This window comes from Canis lupus, chromosome 5, assembly GCF_003254725.2.
Source record: "Canis lupus dingo isolate Sandy chromosome 5, ASM325472v2, whole genome shotgun sequence".
NCBI lineage: Eukaryota > Metazoa > Chordata > Mammalia > Carnivora > Canidae > Canis > Canis lupus.
The window spans coordinates 66052218-66076435 of NC_064247.1; the positions used below are offsets into that span (position 1 = coordinate 66052218).

Here is a 24218-nt window from a genome sequence, read left to right on the forward strand (position 1 = left end):
GCTCCTCTTATAACAGGAAGTCCCTTCCCTTTGTCCAGCATACCCCCTCAAGCCCCCACCCCAGCTCCTGGCAAGCCACCTTTCCATTCTCTGTTTCTGTGAGTTTGGTAAAACCCACTTCTGAGATGGGGGGGGGGATCCAGGGCCTGAGGGAGTTGCTGTTTTCACACATCTCACACATTTTGCCACAGAACAGAGCTACTGAGTTTGTGACAGAGCCCAAACTGAGTTCCATCGAACCTACTGTTTCCATTCAGGCATAGCAAGCTCAGAGGGTAGGATGCTTTGTCAGTAATAAGAAGTTGTTGGGTTTTTTTTAAGATTTTTAATTTATTTATTCATGATAGTCACACACACACACACACACAGAGAGAGAGAGAGAGAGAGAGAGAGAGGCAGAGACACAGGCAGAGGGAGAAGCAGGCTCCATGCACCGGAAGCCCGACACGGGACTCCATCCCGGGTCTCCAGGATCGCGCCCTGGGCCAAAGGCAGGCACTAAACCGCTGCGCCACCCAGGGATCCCAATAATAAGAAGTTGTAGATGGACAGGACACTGCACACAGCATGTCTGATCAGAGCCACATGTGTTCGCAGGGAGTGTCCAGTGCCCTTTGTGTGTTTGCTGCTCCCGAGGCTGAGGTGTGGAGACTTGGTCATCCTGGGGGCTGGTGGGATTCGCTGTTCTCCTCACAGGTGTGTTGCCAGGCAGGCAGAAATATCTTCACACTGTGACCATGTGAACCTTTCCACGGCTCTTCTAAATGGTGCCATGCCACAGTCCATTAAGGCAGAGTCTTCTGTGGGGGAGCAGAGGTTTTGGAAGGGAGACTGGCTGGACGCTGCTTTTGACAAGGGCCTGCCCTACAAAGGGTCTTGTCTGGAAACAGTCCTGATGTGCAGAAATCAGAACCCTCATCTATTGCTGGTGAGGGTGTAAAACGGTGCAGTCTGCAAGCTCCTCAGCAAGTTAGAGACAGAGTTACTCCCCAACCCATCATTCTCCACCTGGGTATCTACCCAAGAGAAACAAAAACAGGAATTCAAGCAAAAACGAGTACAATGATGTCCACAGCAGTATTAGTCCTCATAGGCAAGAGGTGGAAACAATCTAAATGTTAATCAATAGGTGAGTGGATATAAAAATGTGATCTATCCGTATGATGAAATATTACTTTGCCAGGAAAAGAAATGGAATGCTGCCAAATGCTATGATGTAAATGAGCCTTGAAAGCATTTTGCTAAGTAAAGAAAGCCAGCCAGAGTGGCCACATATTGTAGAATTCCATGTATAGGAGAGGTCCAGAATAGGTAAGTCCAGAGACAGAAAGCAGATCAGTGGTTGCCAGGGGCAGGAGGAGGGGAATAGGAGTGATTGCTGATGGGTACAAGATCTCCTTTTGTGGGACGAAATGTTCTGGAACTTAGTAGTGGTGATGGTTGCACAATGTAGTGGATGTGTTAAATAACACTAATGCTAAATTTTATGTTATGTGTGCTTTAGCACATTAAAAATTTTTAAAAAGAAATAATTCTAATCAGAGTGGGAACTGCAAAGGAGCATTTTTCCATTCACAAATGCATGGTTTTAGACTTGCTTGCTGTGGGCATCCTGATGATAGTTGGGTTCCTTAGACTTACGAGCACCCCAAATGAACAGAGGGAGCACCAGCCACAGGTAGTGAACACGGGTCATACATGTGCCACACACCAGATATGGTTCTGAGTGTTCTCATGTACTATTTTTTTTAATCCACACAACTGCTCCAGAAGGAAGGTTCATATTTTATTTTCGCTTTACATCTAAGGAAACCAAGGCAGAGAAAAATAAAGTAAATTATGCCTCCCTGGATCATAGAAGTAAAGTAGTGGGCTGCACAACTGGATTTCAACCAGAAGTCCACTCAACAAAGATCTCTGACATGTGACTGATGCTGAAGAGAGGCAGTTCCCAGCAGAGTCTAGGCCTGGGGCTCTGAGGGCTCACTGTTGCTGGCAGGAAGATGCCACTTTTGGAGTAAGTGGAACATCCGTGCAGTTGTCATGTGGCAGGAACTGCAGACATCAGCTCCCTCTGCTTTAGTTTCTTCTGTGAGATGGAAAGCCTGGATCCGAGAGCCAGTGACCAAGATGGCGACACTGGGACAAGGACAGGCTGGGGAGGAGTGGTGACAGGTGCTGCTCAGCAGATCGATGAGAAGGCACGGTCATTGTTCCCAGTCTGTTGGTTAGGAACAGAGGCTCAGAGGCGCGGCATCGCCTGTCCAAGGCCACACACAAACTACAGATGCAAGCCTGATTGAGGTGGAAGCATTTGCCCCGTGCACCGCAAAATGCATCTCTCTCCACCCAGCCAGTGGTACTTTGTGTCCTGGTCCTCCAGCTAAAACACAGTGGAAGACTAAAAAATACAGAAAGAATAAAACCACACAGAATAAAATAGAAATCACTCAATGTTATTATCCTGAGAAACTTACCATCACCCTTTTGATACACTGCCTGTAATTTTTGTCTATTTGTGCACAAACACACAATATTTATATATCCTTATAAAATTAGGATCATGCTAAATATAAGTTGTTTCATACATTTATTTAATATTTTATGTTTCCTATTGATTCATTATGAGAAAACTTGAATTTTAATATCTGCAGAGTCTTCTATCATCTGGATCTTCCAGAATGTTAACTATATCACTAGTGATGGGCATTTAGGTGGTTTTCTCATTATTGCTCTTAAAATCGACACTGCTCTGATGGTCCTTCAGTATACATGCTGTGACTATTTGGCATATAGCAGGTACACAATTGATAATTATGAATTAGTTAATGATGGTTGAACAAATGAATTTCTACAGGGTGGTTCCTTGTCCCTGATCTGCTTGGCTCAGGTAGGTTTGCCCATACAGTCCCTTTGCTCTCAAGTGTCCTGATTTGGGGAATTATTATTTTTTAAGATTTTATTTATTTATTCATGATAGACAGAGAGAGAGAGAGAGAGAGAGAGAGAGAGAGAGAGAGGCGGAGACACAGGCAGAGGGAGAAGCAGGCTCCATGCAGGGAGCCCGACATGGGACTCGATCCTGGGACTCCAGGATCACACCCCGGGCCAAAGGCAGGAGCCAAACCGCTGAGCCACCCAGGGATCCCCCTGGGGAATTAATTATAAGGTCCCCTCAACCAACTAGTATGGATCTTTTTGAAATTTGTGATGCACATTGCTAAATTGCCACACAGATGTGTAATACCAATTCACACCTAATCTGTAATCTATCCCTAATTACCGAGGGCTTGATTAAAAAGTTTTGCTGAGAAGTTTGGGAAAAAGGATTACCATTGTGAGAGTTGAATTAGTTTTGTGAAAGTCAGAAACATCTTAAGTCCATTTCCCCCTTAAATCTCACGTTTTTAGAATCCACACTGGTCCTGTGGGGAGCTTGTAATTTATTATTTATCAGCATTTTGGGTGGGAGAAGTCATGATCCTGAAGCTATTTGGATTTGAATCCCAGCAGTCACTTGCCAGTAGCTGTGAAACTTGGAACGAGTCCCATAACTGAGTCTCTGTTTCTTCCTCTGCAAAATGGAAATGGATATACCCTCACTTCAGAGAGTCGTAAGGGTTAGACATCAGCGTCCAGACCAGGAAAGTCAGTTTCACAGATTGCTCAAATGCAGTCTTTTGCCTTAACGAGCCATCCACCCAGTTATTTAGCAGCAGCACCTGGTGCTTCCTGGTTCCCACACGCACACTGGCTGTTCATTCTTACAGCGCTCCAGCTTGATCCCGGAACCTGCTGGAGGATCAGGTGGGTGCGTGCACAGCAGTGGTGAAAGGCTCCTTGCTTCACTGCATCCCACTTGCAGATCATCACCCTGCCTGAATCCCAGGCTTTCAGAGGGTTAGCCTAGTAGGTCATGGCTAGGAGGACTGCATGTTGAGAACACGGTTGCACATGGTAACACATCCTGTGACTGACTTATGCTCTGATCAACTGAATGTGACATTTAGGGAGCTGTGGTAACTCCTGTTTCCTTGCCCTAGCAGGGCAGTAGACCTGGGAAATTGTCTAGTCAAGATCAACAGGAGAGTTTTGAGATGATCTTTTGGCTGGCCTTCGTATTCTGGACAGGGCAGTTGGTGATATGGAATACGGCCTCGGTCAAAGGGGATGGCTTGAAGAACTCTCACTACAGTCCAAAACAGATGTTTTAACAATTTAAGTGAGATGGATTGAACTCTGGCATTGAATTTCTCCTGGATATCACGGCACCTAAATACTTGAAGGAAGAAGGCTGAGTAAGCCCCAGAATGCATCTGACAATGATGAAATGACCTTTGGAACATTCTAGCAAAGCTCAGAATCAGGGCCAGTCAGAAGCAGTTCTGGACAGAATTGTCAGCTGCCTGGATTTTCCAGCTTCCACTCACCTGGAGTATAACCTAGACAAATTCCTCTCTGTTTTGACACAGGAAAAAAAAAAATCACGTTGGTAATTGGATGGGATGGGTGTTTTCTACTTCAAAGTGAATTGTGGTGGGATCCCTGGGTGGTGCAGCGGTTTGGCGCCTGCCTTTGGCCCAGGGCACGACCCTGGAGACCCAGGATCGAATCCCACGTCGGGCTCCCGGTGGATGGAGCCTGCTTCTCCCTCTGCCTGTGTCTCTGCCTCTCTCTCTCTCTGTGTGACTATCATAAAAAAACAAAACAAAACAAAACAAAACAAAAAAACAAAAAACAAAGTGAATTGTGGAAACACAGTTTCATGGAGTCTTCACGTTTCTAAAACCCAACAGGGACACTCAACTGCTGAGCCATGCAGGCGTCCCATCTTGTAAGAATCTTAAGCTACCTAAGAATCTACATAACATTATTTGAAGGTGGACTGTGGTCACATAAAGATCTATATTATAAATTCCAGGTAACGGCTATTTTTTTTAAAGGTGTATAAGCATGACCCATTCTCACATTAAGAAAAAACAAACATATTAATCCCACACCATCCTTTAACTACCATCATTCCTCTTTTCTCCTTTCATGCTATGTCTCTCAGGAGTGTTGTCTATACCTGCTGTTTCCATCCACTAACCTTCTCTCAGCTCCTTAGCAGATTGTAATCTGGCTTCCACTTCTACTGTCCCACTCAGGCGACTTTGCCAAAGTCACCAGCAACCTAGACATCGCTATCCAAAGAGACAATTTTCACACCTGCCTTCAGACCACAGGCAGCCTTTGGCATGTGGCCACCCCATCCTTCCTGAACACTGCCTCTCTTGGCTCTTGTGACATGCACCCCCTGATCTTACTCTTGCTCTCTGATTGCATCTGCTCTGTTCCCCTTGCTTGCTCATTTCTTCTCTATTTGACCAAGAGACGTTTGGATTCCTCAAAAATTGTTTGTAGGCCTGCTTTATTTCATACTTAGCACTTTTTCCCCAAGCAAACCCTTATACCCACACTCTTATTTTCCTTATTTCCTTATCATATGCATCCTGGATCTCTCCTCTGAGCTTCAGTCTGTATTCTGAACTCCTATGGGCACTGCAAAGTCAGCTCAAATCTCAACATGTTCCCAAAAAGGTCACCATTTCTTCCCTTAAAGTGGTCTTCTCGGAGGGTTATCTGTCTCGGAAGACGGGACTCCCAACATCACTGCTGCCATCATTCATTGACTTTGAAAATGTTTATTGAGCACTTGGTATAAGACACTGGAGATATGATGAGCAATGGACAAGGTCCCTGTTGTCCTATGGAGTTCATGCTGCAGCAGAAGAGACGGACATTAAGTAGGTAAAGAAACAAACATACCACATAATTTCAGGTTAAGTGTTCGTGCCATAAAGAGAATGAGAGCCGGGTGAGGATCACTGATGGGTGGGATCAGTGGGTGTGACTGTGCTGGCCAAGGCACCAGGGAAGTCTTCTAGAGGCAACACTGAGTGGGTACTTGGATGAGAAGATGGAACATGCAAAGGGCCAAGAGGAGGAAAAGGAGGTGAGGGCAAAGTGATTGTAAAGTCCATCAGAAACCTAGGGATTATTCTTCACTTTTGGCTCTGGAAAGTCTCATCATTGTGTGTCTCAGGTTCCAGCCCTAGGCCAGAGCACCCTCATCTGCACCTTAGGCTGCGATCCCAGCTACTTTGGTGGCCTCCCTGCATGCGCCCCTCTCTCCTGCCCAGGCTCCACATGGCAACCCAGTCATCTTTTCAAAAGGCAAATCACGGTATTCTGTATCCTTTCTTCCTACTTTTCTACTTGTGGCTTCAAAACAAAAGATGGGATCTCATTTTCCTCCCTTTGAACATGGCCTGGTCCTTGTGAGAGGCTCAGTGAAAAGAATTGTAGCAAAAATGATGTTTCGCATCTTTAGATTGTCAACTAGATGAGGTGGCACTGCTTCTGCTGGGTTCTATTTCCTGGGACATGTGTGCCTAGATCTGCTGCGGTGTGGTCAGGAGGCCTCTGGCATATGGAGAGGCCCTGTGTGGATGTCCTGACCAGCAGCCCCGGGCCCCTAGCCTTCCAGGCCCCACACCTGATGCTGTGGAGGTGAGTCACTCAAATTGCAGATTCATGCGCAAAACGATTATCATCGATTTAAATCATTAAAGTTTGGGAAGGTTTGTTTCACAGCTAAATGGAAATTGAATATCTACACATCAATTAAAAATGTATTTATAACCTGGCCTTCTTCCACCAAATGCAAATCTGATCCTGTGCCATACCCTCCCCCCCGCCCGCCCACCCTACCACCCCTGGCTCTTTTAGCCACCTGCGTAGCTTACAAACCCTGACCCTTCCCTTCACAGGCCATCCTGCTACTAACTTGCCACATGCAACCCTACAAGTGGCCTTCCCTGCCTCTAATTTGACCTGCTCTTGGTTACTCATGCTGTGCTGTCCCTGCTCAGTGAGCTAATAAATCTAACTTGGTTGTCTGAAGCCATGTTTCTGGTGGTTTTGGGCTTGGGGCTTGAACGCGATAGTGTGCAAAATGGCTCATATGCGGGGGGTCGGGGGAGACAAGTGTCCCCGAGCTCTCTGCCCTAGTTCTTTTCTAGCCACATCTGCAGCCGTACCTGTTCCAACTTGCTTTGCTTGCTCTGTTGTGTCCTCAGACCTGCCATGCCCCCTTCCTCCGACCCCCTGAACTCATGTGGGGCTCTGCTCACCACGCTCCGATGGTTTGAATAGTCACCATGTCCTTCGACATACTCCTTCAGTGTCACTTTGCACTTCCCGTGTGGCTTCCTCGGCTGGGAAGCTGTCTGGATCTCTCAGGCCAGGTCAGCTCTGACTGTTTTAGGCTTTTTTTTTTTTTTAATTTTTTATTTATTTATGATAGTCACACACAGAGAGAGAGAGAGAGAGGCAGAGACACAGGCAGAGGGAGAAGCAGGCTCCATGCACCGGGAGCCCGACGTGGGATTCGATCCCGGGTCTCCAGGATCGCGCCCTGGGCCAAAGGCAGGCGCCAAACCGCTGCGCCACCCAGGGATCCCTGTTTTAGGCTTTGTAATACCCCCATCTCTTCTCGGTTTCCTAATGTGCATTACAGCTGGAACTTCTGTGGGATGAGTTTACTAGTATCTATTTCTGTTACCAGGCAGAGTTCTCTGGGCCTGCTTTTGCTGACCGGTGTGTAGCATATGGTGTTATAAGTATATTCCTGTGGCCTGCAGCTGCCTTCTTAGTGGGCCACAAATGGGCAGGTGTGTCAGGAGTCAGCTCATGGATTGGCTCAGGGATCCGGAGGCAGATGACAGGGCTGGATCAAGGCATACGCTGAAGAGTGCTACAGCCACTTCCATCCTCTGTGGCCTGAGATATGGGGAGAACAGATAAACATGGGACCGATTGATAAAATTCCTTTCCCAGGAGCCCCATTTGGCCTCTGGTACCCTCCACACTTCACTGGGAAGGGCACTGGAGCCAGAGTTAATCAGAGTCAGCACGTGCTTCCTTTGGGCTCAGGTGCAACAAAGATACGGAGTTGGTTTAGATGGATAAAAATATAAAAATGGGCAGCCCCTTGGGCTAAGGTTGGGGGGGACAGACATGGCCACTTGTACATGGCTGTGGTTGTGAAAATTGCTGTAAGTTGGTGAGGGGAAAATAACTAGCAAGTGATTTGGAAATTTGAAGTTCACATAAAATCTGACCCTGCAGTCCACCTTGGAGCTCTCTAATTCCCACAAATGGAAAGCACCAGGATGTACGGTCCCTAGAGTAGGCCACTTAGTACAGGACATGGAGGGCCTAGCCAGAGGCAGCTGTGGGATGGATCAGGGCATGGCCCTGCAGGTAGGATCTGTTTGGCGCACAGGTTGCCACTAGACAGCGAGTTGGTCGGCAGAGTGATGAGGAAGTACTCAGCCCACAGGTGCGTTGGGATGGTCGGGGAGAGTGTGTGGGAATTCTCGGACAACAAGGAGAGTGAGGAAGCAAACAAAAATATTTCAAGTTGGGGGAGAGGCAGAGACATATTCTGATAAAATGAAAGAAGAATAACCAGAGGTATGGTCGGGAAAAGCGCTTTTATTGTTGATCAAAATTATTTGGCTGATAATCTAGAGGGGAATGGTTCACTGGGCAAGAACAAAATTAGATTCTATGCCTCTCTGGCGCCTCTGTTCTGATGGCCGAAGCCCTGGACTCTCCTCCTGTCTGCTCACAGCCTTGGGGGGCTAGCCCCATCCTGGGCCTTCTCTGACCACACCAGTGGACAGAGCGCAGGCCTGGCTCCCCACACAACTCAAGTCTTCCAGTGCGTTCTGCAGCCTCCACACGACCCCCTTTATGCCACATCATGGCTTTCTGGGCTGGGGTTTTCCATCTGTGAATTCCCTCTCAGTGCTGGAATGCTGTTTGTTTCGCTTTTTTGTTTGTTTGTGGTGGTAGCTATTTCTAGTCTTGCGGCTCTGCCGGGGGGCCCTGGCGGCTGAGGGAGAGGGACCCAATGTGAGGAGGCCGGGTCTGCTGCACTGCCTGCCGGTGCCACAGCTTTTCATCCTCACCCAAGACACATGAAACAAAGCAAAACAGCAGAGACCCCCAGGCCCACCAGGCTCTGGCTTCAGCTTGAGTTGGGGTGTGGCATGTAGTTCAGGTTTTATCCTTCCCTGTGTGCTCATCTGCAAAGTGAGGCTACTTTGTGTGCAAGCATACTCATTGTATCGCTGTTGATAATTGTGAAAGAGAAAGAGAAGGTATGGAAAAACATGGATGTTCCAGTGGCTGGGCAGGGTAGATGGGGCTTCAGCAGATGGTCCAGCAGGTGTTACAGCTTGTGTAAGTCCAAGGAGCATTCCCCAGCAGGTCTTGCAGGGCCCCGTGTCCTGGCCACGGTAGAGGAGGGACCTTCAGGGATGGGAGGGGGCCCTTCTAGAGGGGCCGGGGGTTCTGAGGGTCTGCACTGCATGACCGTGGAGCCTCAGCATCACCAAGGACTTGGGAGATGAGTGTGGATCAGACGCAAACAACATCTGTTCACCTCTGATTTATATTTCTTTGTCCTTTGCAATTTTGCCTTTTTTATCACCAAAGTAGTAAGGACACTGAACATTGTAGAAGGGAAAGGAGTTACCAGTAATCTTATCAACATCATCCACCAGGCAGGGTTAGACATTCTGGTGTATTTCTTTCTTGGCTTTGGGTAAGCATCTGGCTATTTTACATAATTTTGCACACATTTTATAGTGTAAGCATTTCCTTATACCCATTTTCCCATTGAAGAGACCATGTACTGTGCTGTCAGGATGAAAGCCTTTTGGGGTCCCAGAGGGACCAGGCTAGAGGGAGGTATTAAGAGACACCAGGCCAGGAGGTGTGCTTGTTGCTGAGGCATGGCTTTGGCCGAGTGGCTCCTCTCTTCCTGGTGTCACACAAGCCTGGAGCCCAGCTGTTAGTTATGATCCCTTTTTGCAGATAAAAAAGCTGAAGCCCCTCCAGGTCAAGCAGTGTGCCCCAAGCACTTTGAAGAGCCCAAGCCCTTTGACCCCAAGGGCTGCATGCTTACCCTGCCTGTTATCTTACCCTGCCTGTTGGCATGACTTATCAGTATGGTACTGGGGCATTTCCTGTTCACCTTCTCATTGAGGCTTCGTGGGCGAAGGTGGCTTCAGGAGACAGCTCCCAAGGCTGGTGGTCCCCTGGGCTGGCAGGTCCCTACACCCAGTGGCTGTATGGGAGAGCAGCCTCGTAGGGTTTGGGGCCCACTGAGCCTACCTTTATACTTCCCCTCTGGTTCCAGCTCATTCCCTTGGCCTTTCTGTTCCTAAGCCAGTTCTGGTGAAGACAAGAGTACAGTGAAACTTGTTGCCTCTGCTCTGGGGTTCCTCAGCAAGAGGCAGCCCTGATGTGGCCGGTTGACAGGAGGCAAGTGGAGACAGGCCAGGCTGTGAGCTTCAGATCCCAGGTCAACCACGTCCTAGCAGCGCAGCTACTGTGACTCAGCCCTCTAATCTGTGAGAGGGGCCAGGGCCTGGGAAGCCCCATAAACATAAGGAGCCCCCATAACACTCTGACAATTACTGCTTGTTTATGATCGTACTAGCTGTTTACTAGAAGTTTACTGTTCAGTACCATAGAAACCTCCGTGGCTCAGTCTAGAAAATCACTCTGAAGAAGGATGGGGATGGAGGGACTGGGTGCCTGGGCATTGCTTCATCCTCTCTGTCCTGTCTGAAGATTGAATATTAATGAGGCTCTTCTGGGGAAAGCATGTTTTTTCTGCTAGATATCCTACCCGTCTGCCCTCCCAGCCCCAGGGAGTAGGTATAATTTTAAAAGGGGGGGACTGGGGCCAGATGTTTGGAATCAGCTGTCAGGGGCAGGAGACAGGCTATGGTTCTCATTGCTAGGTCTTCTGAGCCCCTTTCCTTGGGGCATCAAATATGGGATGTGTTCCCCATGCTGGCGTTCATGTGGTGCGGTGGAACACGCAAATCCAAAACCAGTGGCAGGGACATATTTGTGGTGTCTCCATCCGTGCATGGTATCTGAGATCCTGAGACCCCCCCCCCCCCCCCCCCCCGGAAAAGCTCAGCCTGCAGAGGAGCCAAAGGGCCGGAAGCTGAGTTTGTCCCATCGCCACCTGGTGGCGTCCCCGTCGCTGCAGGGGGAGCCATCGCTGCAGGGGCCAGAAGGCTTGGTGGGGTGGGGGTGGGGGGATGCTGCATCCACGTTCACTATGGGGGTCACGGCTGCCAATACCAGCTCCCTGTGAGCACGCCAGGTGGACAGCTGGCCCCTCTTTGTTTTCCTATGTGTCTGTCTCCCAGGGATAGGGCCTGTCTTTTTGGCCAAGCCTAGCAGGGAGGCCCCGTTGAGGCAGGAGGTTCACCCCAGGGTGGTTTCCTACTCTGTCACCTGTGCCAGGTTTTCGGACATGCAGGCAGACTCAGCGGGTGCGCTCACCTCTGTGGGCAGGGGCAGAGGCCTTCTGGTAATCCCAGCTGACAGGCTGACATTCAGCTGTGAATTGGATCTAACCAACTGCAGACAGAAAACAGGATTTTGGTTTATTTATAGTGATCCTGTCACTACACTCAGCGCAATGGGACGTTACTGTAAAAATAAAAGATAAATGGCAACGCCGATGAAGTTAGCCTGGCTCCTGTCGCCGTGGCCGCCCCCTCTGTCCGCTGAAACCTACCTGGGAAACATCCCTGAGATCAGACCCCTCCTGAAAGGGCCCACGCACGGGTGGCCAAAATCGCTGTGCCTTGGTGGGATTGTTTTGTTCTGAACTTTTCTACTTTCTGAAAATCCTGTCCCAGGAAATACCAAACGGGAAGAGAGCAGGCAAAGGGAAATTCCTTCTGTCACTTCAGCTGTGAGGTTCTTTTATTGGTAGACTGCAGGTTTCTGAGCAGTTTTAGATTTACAGGAAAATCGAGTGGCAAGCCAAGTGCCTGTGTCTACCCGCCCCTGCCTCTTTTCTGATTACCAACATCGTGCATCGGCACAGCACACTCGGTGCAAGGTGGACGCATCATCATCGTGGAGAGCCCGTATTTTACACGAGGGTCACTGCTGGTGGTGGACATTCTCGAGGCTCTGTCAAATGTACCATGTCACATATGCACCATCACAGGATCACACAGGAGAGTTGCATCGTCCCCCAAATTCCCGATAGCCGAAAAATGTTAAAGCCACTTTTAAAGAAACAGAGCTATTATAACTTTCAGAGCTGCATAAATTCCCAAGGAACGGGAGAGCCACCAGGGGCTGGAATGTGGCTCCAAAAGGAGTGAGGACAACATGGGTGTTCCTGTACACATGTATACATAATGTTAGTGTGTACACATATTTTATATTTAAAAAGGGGGCAGCCCGGTGGCCTAGTGGTTTGGCGCCGCCTTCAGCTGGGGTGTGATCCTGGAGACCCGGGATCGAGTTCCACGTCGGGCTCCCTGCATGGAGCCCGCTTCTCCCTCTGCCTGTCTCTCTGCCTCTCTCTCTCTGTGTCTGTCGTGAATAAATTAAAAAAAAAATCTTTAAAAAGGAAGGCATGATCTTGGGGAGTGTGCGTCAGCCCACTGAGTTGGGCTATACCTCCCCCTTGGATTTAGGATGGTGATTTTGGGGTGCACTAGCTTATGGAACATTTGCTGTCCACATGTTGCCCCACAGGGGACAGTGCCGCGAGACCAGCTCTGAGTCGAAGTGCACCTAATCGGGGATCCAGCGGGAGGCAGCTTTCTCTCCTTGGCACGTTCTTGCTGACACGTGTCCTCCTTCCCGTGCGCCGACCCTGCGTGAGCACAGAGGAGCCTCTGGGCTCCAGAGATAATAAAGCTCTCTTGCCTTCTGGAGTTTCAAGTGAAGTGAGTGAGGGGGCCAGGCCAAGTGCCCGGACAGAGCATGTTCTCAGGTCCGACTGACCTGGCCACTCGCCACCGCGAGCACATCTTCTGGGAAGGTAGGAGGCCCCGCCTGGTGCTGGCCTCTTCCTAAACTAGACCCTCCCAGTCCCCAGTTCCAGAGCAGAGGGTCCTTGACGGTGTTTGGGGGTAATGGACACCTTGTCACGTCTGTGTGAACTTGACTTATTTGCTCTAATTCTTATATTTCTCCTCTGCGTGCAGGGCATTCTCAGATTCCTGGATGCTGATACATTCCTGTCCCATCTAGGATCCGGCAGCGTCTGCTTTATTCTCCAGAATCCCTGTATTTGCCCCAAAGATGTCCCTTTGCCATTTTTCCTTCTTGTATTCCCTGGCTTTGGTGTCAAAGAAGATGAAAAAGTGCCGATTTAGAATTCATTCCTAAGAATGTGAAGACCGGGCATTGCTGGGTGTCTCTGGACTGCCGCGGCTCACTGCCGGCCAGTCAGCTGAAACCCAGCATCAGGAACGCAGGGTCTTTATGGGAACTGCTGTTGTCCGCCAGAATCATTCTAAATATATTAAAAGTAGGTTAACTTACTATGCTTCCTGCATTTATTCTTCCAGCTGAAATTTCCCTGACTTTTTTTTTTCCTTTTCATTTTATTAGGTTAATAAAACTTGGTTTTCCAGCATTTCGCTGCCCCAGGAGGGCAGTGGGCCCCCTGTCCAATTCATCAACTGCCTAATGAGCGGCCCCGGAGGTCCCGGCCCGTCCATTCCAGAAGCTCTCTCTGCCTTGTAAAGGTGAGGCCCACGGGCTGCACTGTATATTTTGTCTGTTAGTTTCCCAAATTCTCCTGCCAGCTTGACTGTCACTTTTCGGGATTTATATGAGGCAGCGGCATGGCGGGCAGCTCCCCTCAGTAGGGGAACCTCTCCTTTGCCTACTCTTCACACACACAACGCACTCTGTGCCATAAAATAATGTTTCTGTAATAAAACGAAGCAGAAATGTGTCGATGTTAGCATTTTAGAACATTCCAGCACCAGGGTTGTGGGAAATACCTCCGTTTGCATTAAGCAGGGAAGCTCTGTGAGTAGGGGATAAAATCATGTGAAAAAAAGGCTTTTAGTAAGAAGAAATGGTCGGGGATTCAAGTATATGAGTGACAAGTGGAAGGTGTGCGTGTGTGCGTGTGTGTGTGTGTGTGTGCAGTCTTCACGCTGTTTTTACACACACATGCCTCCCGCCCCTGATTTATTGTCTGTGTTTCAGAGAAGGACCAGTACAAGGGGAAGTGGGTGCTGCTAGTGTTCTGGCCCAGGGTCTGGATTCTGTCCTCTTCTGGAACAATTTTTGTCGCCTCCCCCCGCCCCACCCCCCAGCAGGCTCTCTTGCCTTCGCCAGCTTGTCAGGACGCTGCCAGCTTTGGGCGTGGCACCCCGTCAGCCCCAACATGGTGGGAGAGCTGGGATCTGAGCCCACGAGCTCGGGGACACAGGTCAGCTCGGCAGCCTGGGGGAAGGAGACACAGCCGGGAGAGGCGCTGGTGGAGGTGGGGGGTGGCCCCTGGGCTGGGGGGTCCTTGGGCCACAGGCCCCCGCACATGCTCATGGTAGCCGGCCTTGTCAGTGTCTGCACTGGGAGTTCCAGCTTCTCTTCTCTGGTTCAAGCTTCCAGGAAACTCATGGCCCTTAATTAACAACACTCTGGAGGGCGTGCATGATCGCTAATAAATTACTCCCTACGACCTGTAACTTTCTTCCCGTCTTTCCAGCCGCCCACCTCGAGCCCAGAAGAGCAGGAGCGCAGAGGGGCGGTTATGCTTACGGTGCCTGCAGGACAAGACAAAGTGGAAAGCTGCTCTTTGTCACCCACCCGGCCCCGATGGCAGCTAACAGACCTCATCCACACAATTGGCTGGGACTCGACTCCCTTGTAACACCAGGTCCCTCTTCTGCAGTCTCTGTGCACTCGTGGAGGAGCAGTGTGGAGGGTCTCTGAGGCCAGGGGGAGCACCAGCATCAGCCAGCACCTCCGTTCTTCGACAGAGGGAAGACGCGATTGCGTGGCTCTCAGCAGTGACATCAGAGTGTCCACGTGCCCCCGACCGTGTGCCCCAGCTGTATGCATCCTCCTGGTTCCTGTCAGGCATGTGTTGGGGGCTCAGAGTCCACATACGGACGACCACAGCAACCACAGCAGCTGTTCTGACGGGGCTTGGAGGGAGTGGGCCCCGCTCACGCCCACCCCTTGAAGCCCCTCAACCTAGGGCCGGGCTTTCTCAGTTTCCCGTTGCTTTTCCAGGTACTCAGAGCATGGCTCTGGTGCAGGATTTCTCCTGGAAAGGGGCCGCTGCTGTCGCCGGGCACTCGAGGTCTCCTGAAATACACTTTGAGGGGTTTTTGTCTTGTTTTGTTTTCCCCACTCGACACCCTTGAATGAAGTAGGCTGTTGGCCTTCCCACAGAAGGATTTCCCATTATCCTGTGCACTTGCAAGGGGCAAAAGCCCAGCAAGCAGAGGTAGCATACGGGGTTCTCATCACGCGTTCCTTCTGGTCTCAACTGCCCCCAAAATGCTGCAGCTTTTGCCCCTTCTCAGTAACTAATCCCCCACTGCATTCCCCACCCCCTTGGACCAGCCCACCCCAAGCTGCTCACATTGAAAGGAGCATTCATGCTTGGGCCATCTGTTTGTTTAAACTCACCCCATGCGAGGCCATGTTAAATGCAACAGAATGGAGAAAAATGTAATTCTCTGTCGGCTTTTGATCAAAGCGAGGACTTTTAAAAAAATTCAAGATGGATTTCTGAAGGACAATGTGGTACACATTCCTTGTGTTTCTGAGCTGCGGTGTTTAGTTGATTTGGGGAAAAAAAATCCCCCCCCCCCGCCTTTTGATCCCATGGAGAAAACACTCTCACAAACACATCTCGGCCCCACAAACATTGCAAGACGGCGGGAGGGTGGAAGGGTACGGCCTTCTCATTTATCAACAACACAGGAGAATTCGGAATACGACTCACTGCAACATGCAAGCCCTCTCCTTCTGTGGGAATTCAAGGCGACATCCCTGCCACCTCAGGACCCAGGATGCTTGCCCCGCACCCAGAAACACACGTCTTGGCTCACCCCTCCAGCTCTGTCGCCACCAACCATTAAGAGTACATTTCTCCCTGGCTCCTTCAGCCTCCCAGCAAATGCAAATAAAAAGTGCTTAAAATGGTTAACATTTCCTGTCACTGAAGGCATTCGTGAGGGGTGGGGGTCGCTGAGTTTTAAGTGTATTTTCATAGGAAAACTCATTTCAGATCTGCAGCAGGGACTCGGACAACTCGCACAGAGTCTCAGGGTCTGCAGGGAGCCCGAACACTGAGTCGGCCGATGGTCCTCCACATTATGTGGGTACAGGAGAGCGGGTACCCAGGTTCACACTTAGGCCCGCCCGGGGCCCCTCTCCGGTCTCACAGGGAAAAATAAAATAGGCTCTTTCCCACCATCCTCCCGGTTATTCATTTTCTTTTCCTCTATTGGAGAGAAAAAAACCCCCCCAAATTTGGCAATTTATTTTGTTGTGTTTCCTCTATTGATTGTTTAGCTAGTGATTTTGCCAACTTCCTGGATGTTCATTTCTGGTCCTGCACAAAAGAGCCACATTTCCTTTTGGAACTGGGACCAGGAGACAGAGCAGCAGGCACTGGAAATTGTGAGTACTCCCCAACTTTCTTCCAGCTTCGCTCTGACCCTGTCTGTCCGTCTGGCCTGCCTCCCGAATCTTTCTCTAACCAGTTAACTTTCTGTGTGGCTCCCTGCGAACCCCTCCGTCAGCCCATAGCAGCACTCTGACTTTCAGGAAGGGAGCCCCTACCATGTCTGTAGGAACCTCGGATGGGAAGGGGAGGGGAGTGTGCTTACCAACGGAGGACTTCAGTTCTCATTTTAAGGCTCCGAAAGATGGTGAAAGCCAACAGAAGCAGGCTGGTTTATTTCAGGGCGAACAGTGAGTCCCTACTGAATTTACCTCATAAAATGAATTTTTAAATTTTCATTTTCTCATTTCATTCCAGCAGAAAATGAGTTTGCCTTTATAATGTCCAGATCTTTCGAACTCTATGGAGTGAGAAATTAAGTTACAAAATGTAAATACCTTGGTTATACCCCCATATATATATATGAAATGAATATATATATGAAATGAAGTAATTCCTGACTGTAATGCAATAGCAAGCCTGATTTTAGGCTCCTAGGACACTTTAAAAAATTTTATGACGTGTAATAAAGAAAAATTAGGTTTGGTAAAAATGTTTCTTTTTAAAAATGGGTGCAATAATAAATTCAATTGTATTTCTCATTTAACATAAATTGTTTATTTTTTAAAATCTTCTGAACGTCTTTGTCTAATGTTGGGAGGACTGTAAAAAAAATGTTAATATTCTAGGCCACAATTGACTTCTTTCCATGAAACTATTCTAATGCGTGTGGACAATTGTAAAGCAATGCAGTTCTCTTGTGAAAGGAATACCCTGCCTTTAATTAAAAGCAATTAATGCTCAAATTTCAAGGCAAATCCACTGATCAGTTAGGGGCATGGAGAAGGAGAAAAGCAAGCCTGCTATTTCCATAAGAAAGTCCAGAAATCAACATCGTACAGATGTACAATCGGAACGTGATTATATTTAAAGGAAAAGTTATATAAGCTTCAAAAATGGTCGTTGTTTTGCTTAAGTGCCTGAAAAAAGGATTCAGAATAATATTTGGATTATCCCAGTTTTGTGCTCTTGTGTTCATGGAGCCTTGTCAGGTTAAAGAACCCCAATGACAAGGGGGGCACGAGTATGCATATGTATGTCTCCCCTATGTCCCCAACTTGGGGAAGTGTGGGGAGGGAAAGGTGGGTGCTGACCACTGGAAAAGTAAACCTTCACCCCAGAAATTCATAATTAATCTAAAACTCTCAGATTAAACATAGCAATGCTCTCATCTTCCTTCACCTCCTCAATTTGGGGGTTGCAGCGCAGGGCGATGGGCTAGAGAATTTTTGAAATTGCTGCAGACCAGAGGTGTGCCGAAAGGCTGCGGCGCTGTCCTGTGCGTCTGCCTAGAGTATCCTGTCCTCATCCTCCTGGCCGTGGGGCTATGGCGCTGCGCGACTTCGACATATTTTGCAAGCTTTCTAGTTGGGATTGCTGGAGCAGAAAGCTTGGCGGCCTTACACAGCTTCCCTTGCTGCCCAGCAGATGGCGATGTTACTTCTGGAGTGGCCCGCAGGGGTGGGGGTGGGGAAAAAGCTGAGGTTCAGCCCGAAATCAGGGCAGGTCCCTGGTCAGGTCCCCCTTCCCTTCTCCCGGAGCCCGACCAGCCAGTGATGAACGTAAGAAATAAAAAGTTTTTGAGGCCTCACTTGCAACGTGCCAAGCAGTCAAAGAGTATTTGAGGTATTTAAGCCACATGTTAATTAGCAAAAGCCTCGGCCTCCTGAAATGGTCTAAGACAGTGCTCAGCCTACGTTCAGAGAACTATTTCCTGGAAACGTTCAAGATAAAAATGGAAGAAGCTTAGCAGCTATCTCAAAATCAGATCTATCGCCTGTTTATGTTTTAGGGGAAAAAAATGATACCCTTAACGATACTCCTGTAATATTCACAAGAAGTGTACGTGCCATAACATTGTGAGGAATTTTATATGCGTGCAAATGGACAAGTAAAATCAGGCATGTACCGTTGGTGATACGGTCAGAGTCTCACCTTCTCAAAAAAGGCTTTCCATTTGATGTGAGGAATACGTGCGGGAATATCCACCCTGGACTGTGGGTTTTCCGCTATCAGCACCTGCTGAAATGGTGCTACCAGATTCTTAGAGCTTCTCAACCTCCTCTTCCATCTCAGGCTGGCCGGCTACTCTTCTTCCACAGAGAAAAGTTTCCACTTTAGTTCAAGAACAACCAAACATTTTTCTGTCACCATCTCCTGCTAGAGAGAATCCCTAAACCTGACAAGCACATTTTCCAACATATGTAATGTGAAAATTAAAATGAAGACAATTTTGGATGGTTTCGGTGTTTTGGTTCTTCACGGGATAGCCTGATTCCTTAGTTTGTTTTAGGTAATAATTTGCACATTGTTTAATTTGAAAAGAAATAGCGGGCACATTGACACCTACTTGAAACAAATTGTAACTTAACAGCATCAACAGGAGAGCTTATTTCTTTTCCTAAAAATGATGTTATCATTTGTGTTTGAAAAATAAAAAGATGGCAAGGGAATTCATTGGACTCCTAGTGTGAAACGCTGTTTAAGGCATAGAAGTATGTTCATTTAGGGTAGTATGACACCTTCATCGTGTTACTGGTGGTTAATCATGTATTGTTCTTTAAAAATTTAATTGAATGACATGCCGGGTTGGTTTTTTTTTTTTTTTAACCTGTATATATTTACAAACTGTGCAAGTTACCCACTGCTTGTAAGTCTATGTATTAATACGATGATCGTGCAAGAAATCCAGCTGTTTAAATAAATTCTGTTCTGCTTTAAAGATTTTGCCCTTTGGGAAGAAAGTCATTTAAGTATTAAGTGACAGTGGCCAGCTAACAATAGTTAAAATGAAAATAAATCTTCCTGAAACTTAGTTCTAATTTTCTTGAGCAAAATACCAACCATAAAAAATAAACTCTGTTTATCGAGCCACATTTGTATCCAGTGAACCTTTGTAAGTTGATACGGAGAAAATATGAACATATGAACTCGTGTATCCCAAATACTTTGGTCTGCTAGCAGAACAGAGAGAGCTATTTGATATGTGGACACTGAAGAAAATACAGTTAGTGATTCTGGAGAGAGATCTGTTCAGATTTGTGCAGACCCAGAGAGGTGATCAGATTAGAATTAACATGAAAAATGTTGTGTCACTTGGCACCTTATCCCTTAAGGATAATTTAATGACACCAACTACTAATGTTGACTTACATTTCTGCTCCAGCCAACCTTCTTACCATCTTGTTTATTTTCAGAAATCACGTTTGTGACAGCTCTACTGGGCTGTTCAACAGCAAACATTTTCTCATTTAGTTGAAAATATTTTAGGCTTCAAAAACCCGGCAAGGAAAAGCACTTTCAGACTTTGTGTATATGAATAAACTTCTTTGGGGCAAGATTTTTTTATTTTTATTTTTTTTTTAGAAAATGAATTCAACCAGACTATTTGTCCAATTTTTCAGCCTAAAATATTTTTATGTTTCAATTTGCCAACCAGACTGATGGGACCTCAGTTGATACAAAGATTATTGCTTCTTCTTTTCTGGGCTAGTATTGTTTTTATTTTTTACTTTTTAAGTACTTTTTAAAAATGCTTTATTCTTTACTGTTTTATTTTGATGGAAGGGTAGAAAATGGACTGGGTACCATCTCTGCACGTGAGCTTACAGAAACCCTGAGGCCTGTGTTGCCAGCAAGCACCTCAGGCAGTCACTGCCTACGAGTGATGGTGCACTGTTGCTGGGTCTCAGTCCCATATTTGTAAACTTTCCTTTTTCTTTTCTTTTCTTTCTTTTTTTTTTTTTTTTTTTGAGAAAGTCACATTTGATCTCTGCCAGTAGAGGTGGGGAAGCTTAACTTCTCTCTTAAGAGCTGAATGCAATCAGAGATCTTATTTTGTGTTGTGTTTTAGTTAAAAGGTAAGAGAAAAGAGAAAAATCTACCCAAACAAACCAGAAGACCCACTTAACATCCAGTCTTCAACGTCAGTGGAGAGAGCCGTCAGCAGAGGGAATAAAGCCCCCAGGACACCATGCGTTTACCTCCTCCTCGTTCCCCCCAGAGAGTTGTCTCAGAAGAAGATGGAGAGTCATAGGGATTCCATACCGGGCTCAGCTGACATGTTTAAGCTACATGTCAGGAGAAAGAAGGCTGAGGTCCTTTGTGCAGAAACATGCTAGAAACTCAAATCCCTGCCTGTCTCTTGGAAATGCTCTCGCCCAGCGTCTCTGCGTGGTTTGGACAAACGAGCCTTTGGGGGTCACCTTTTCAGCGGTTTTCCCATTGCTGCCTCTGAACAGGAGGCGTCCAGCAGGAGCTGCCCCTAGGTCGTGACATTCTGTGCTGACCCTCTCCTGGAGAGAGGGTCTGGGCATGCAGGTGTTGCTCCTGTTTGTGGTCGGGCTTGCTGGTGACTGAGATAGAGCACGTTCCCAATGGGAGCTGTCGCCTGTCCACAGACCAGGAGCTCTCTGGAGTGCCCAGCTCCATCGCATGAGCAGATGTGGCCACAGACCCGTCCTGGACAGGGAGTTGGACAATGCCGTCCTACTCTCCCTGACGACCCAGTGCCCCACTTTGTTGGAGTCCTAACATTGGACATTCAGTCATTTAACAAATTCCTGTTTCTCGGTTTGCAAGTTGACTGTCTCCTCTGCTTAGAATCTAAGCATTGGGATTGTTGCAGACTTACAAGGGTGGGTGTTAATCCAGAGTTGGCCACATGCCAGGTACCGCCTGGGATAACTGGATGCTGAATCCCAGCAGGTGGACAGGGTAGGGAATGCCATTGTCCCCACTTGACAGTTGAGGAAACTGAGTCCTGGGGAGGTCGAGTGGAACTCTAGGGGCAAAGCTGCTGTGGAGGGATGGGGAGATCTGTGGGCTTGAATCCAGGCCAGTGGGATCACAGACCCCACGTACTTAAGCAGGCCCTCAGATACTGCTAAATCAGTATTTGTTGAGCAGGAAGATTTCAGAGGCATGGAGCTGTGATGCCTGGAACAGAGGTTTTAGAGCAGGACATTGGGGCTTGCATGGGGCTCTGACCTCTGGTGAATTCCTTAAACTTTCAGAGCCTCTATTTCCTCTTACATAAAATGGAGCTAGCAATCTTCCTTTTTCAGGTTGTGAGGATTTGAGATTGTGAATGCAAAGTCTGGACCCATAAAATGTGCTGGATAAAGGATCACATCACAACTGTCTCTGGGGCAGTCGCTGGAGCCCCAAAATGAGTGGGCAGAGGGGCTGCCTGGCATCACATCTTGGCCACCTACCAGCTGGGCACCCTGGGTAAGTCCCTTGGACTTGCTGGGTCTTGGTTTTCTCTGCTGTTCCTGCCTCAAAGCCTCACAGGTGGGAGAGCCGGACCATGGTCTCCGTGAAGGTGTTTGCACATCCTGGCAGTGCTCCCAGGCTAGTGCCTTGCCATGGGAAGCATGGCCCACAGACCAACAGTGTCAGTTAGAAATACAGTCTCAGGCCCCACCTAGACCTTCAGATCAGACCCAGGTTTATGTGCAAGTCCTGGCCACTGGAGAAGCGCTGCCCTGGAACACATAGGAGACAGAGGCCCCCATTCCAGGGAGGGGCAGATGGCCCGAGGCTGGCCGTCTGCCAGCCTTTTGCCCTCGTGTCCCCCCCCTTCTCCCTTCCTTGTTCGCCCTGTGCTTCAGGGGCTGAGAGGCTGCCCGGAACAGGCTCCCGCATCCCTGCTTCTGGCTGGTCCGACAGTGAGGCAGTGTGGGGAGGCAGCAGGGGTGGGGGAGGAGGGAGGAGCTGCAGTGGATTTGGCAAGGGTGCTGCCTCCAAGGACAGGCCCTTGTCAACCCTGGCTCTTCCCATCCATCCCCTGTCAAGGGTTGCTAGCAGCTTCCTGGGCCTGCTTATGCCCTGAGCTCCACTCGTGGGCTTCTGGGCTTTTCCATCTCCACAGAAACCAGTTCCAAGTATCGAATTTGTTCTGTTTCAAGTACTCAGTGAAGTTTTTGTTTTCCTTGGTTGGATCTAGTGACCCACCCAGGTGTCAAACACAAGGAGCAGGGGTTCTTGAAGTCAGGTTTGGTCAAGGGTTGCAGCTGTCCCACTGACATGTGCTGCAGACCCAGACAAGTCTCCTTCCTACACTCAGGGAAGGACTGACTCAGTGAGGCCTGCTCCTCTCCTGCTCCAACACTTCCTGTGCCCTCGCCCCGCCCTCCTCACCTACAGCAGGTGGGATGCATAAGTGGTCTGAGGTCTTCACCCCTCCCTTGGTCCAAGCCCTTTGCTGAGGATCTGTAGCTCCTTCTGCCAGAAGGCGGGTGGATTTCCTTGTCACGCTGGATCTGGGTTTTGCCATCTGACTTGCTTTGGCCAGTGGGGTATTAGCAAACATCACACAAGCAGAAGCTTGGAGAAGCGTTTACCTGTTTCCAGCTGTGCTCCGGCACCCTGCTGCCAGTGTGAGAAATGCCCATGCTGGCCTGAGGACGGAGGAAGGCCACGGCAATGCAGAGCCTGGTTGCCCCACTTGGAACCGTGGAACTCCCAGACATGTAAGTCAGGCCCTGTCAGCAGGTAGCCCCACGGACCACCCCAGACACACCGGCATAAATGCTGTCCTCGTGTGTCACGACGCTTTGTGCTGTTGTCCTGTGGCTTGGGTGTCTTGAAAGCTGACTCTTACACAGTTACAGGGCAAGGAGCCGCTCTCATGGTCTAACGTGGCCGTTGAGAGCAGGTTGTGCAGCCAGACTGAGCGAGACAGGGTTTCAGCTCAGCTGTTTCCGAATGGCTGCTGTCCTGGGGGCAGTCAGTTCATTTCTCTGGGCCTCAATTTTGTCTTCTATAGAGTGGGGATGACAGTAGGACCTACCTCAGGGGGTGATGTGGGAACTGAGGTGACCATGTCAGGCAAACAGAACATAGCTGCCAATGACTGTTGTCAATATTGTGAGTGGGATATGCGGTCCAGACTCTGCTGTCCTCTCTCCGTTGCCTGACACATCTGCCCTCGAGGTGTCAGCCATGCTCACGGCTTGCCACTCCTCAGAGGCTCCATACTGTCCTCTGCCTCAGGGCCTTTGCACAAACTGGTCCTGCCCCAGGACTGCCGTTTCCCTCTCCAACGAGCAGGTCCCCTCGTCTCTTCAAGACCCCACTGAAGTGCGGTGAAGAGCTCAGGGTAACTATCGAGATATTTCCTTCTTCCTCTACTCCTTTTGGGCGGTTACATGCAAGAGCGTATTCTTCGTTCAGCTCCGGGGTCACTGTGGGTTAGCCATCTCTCCCATGTGGCAGAGGGACCATGTGCTAAGACTCTCACCATCATGTTCACCCTGAGGTACAAGATAGAAGGACATGGTGTCATGAGAGAAAAACACGTCCACGCAGCAAGACGAAGCTCTGCCCTGCCCATGCTGGAAACCCAAGCCCCCTGTGACTCTACTCCCCTCCCTCCTTCATTCAGCCGGCACCCGTCCCCAGCAGCAGCTCTTTATGGAGCAGCTTCTCTGTGTGGGGTGCATGGGCAGCTCCAGTTTATGGCCGTGGACAACAAGCGTCGTCGTGTCTGCAGTGGCCCGCAGTCCATCGGGAGGACGGCCCTGTGTGGGCAGCCACAGGCTTCGGGGGGAGTGTCAGACAGGGC

General features: G+C 48.9%; 1 long non-coding RNA gene across 1 annotated transcript in view; it reads left to right on the forward strand.

The window, feature by feature from the left end:
• The window catches only part of LOC112646790 (uncharacterized), a 48537-nt gene extending 29015 nt beyond the window's left edge, over window positions 1-19522 (forward strand). Inside the window, exons 2-4 of the long non-coding RNA XR_007410920.1 lie at window positions 13504-13640; window positions 14113-14338; window positions 14615-19522. This is a non-coding gene — a long non-coding RNA (uncharacterized LOC112646790). The remainder of the gene's footprint in view (window positions 1-13503; window positions 13641-14112; window positions 14339-14614) is intronic.
• Window positions 19523-24218: the final 4696 nt, after the last annotated feature.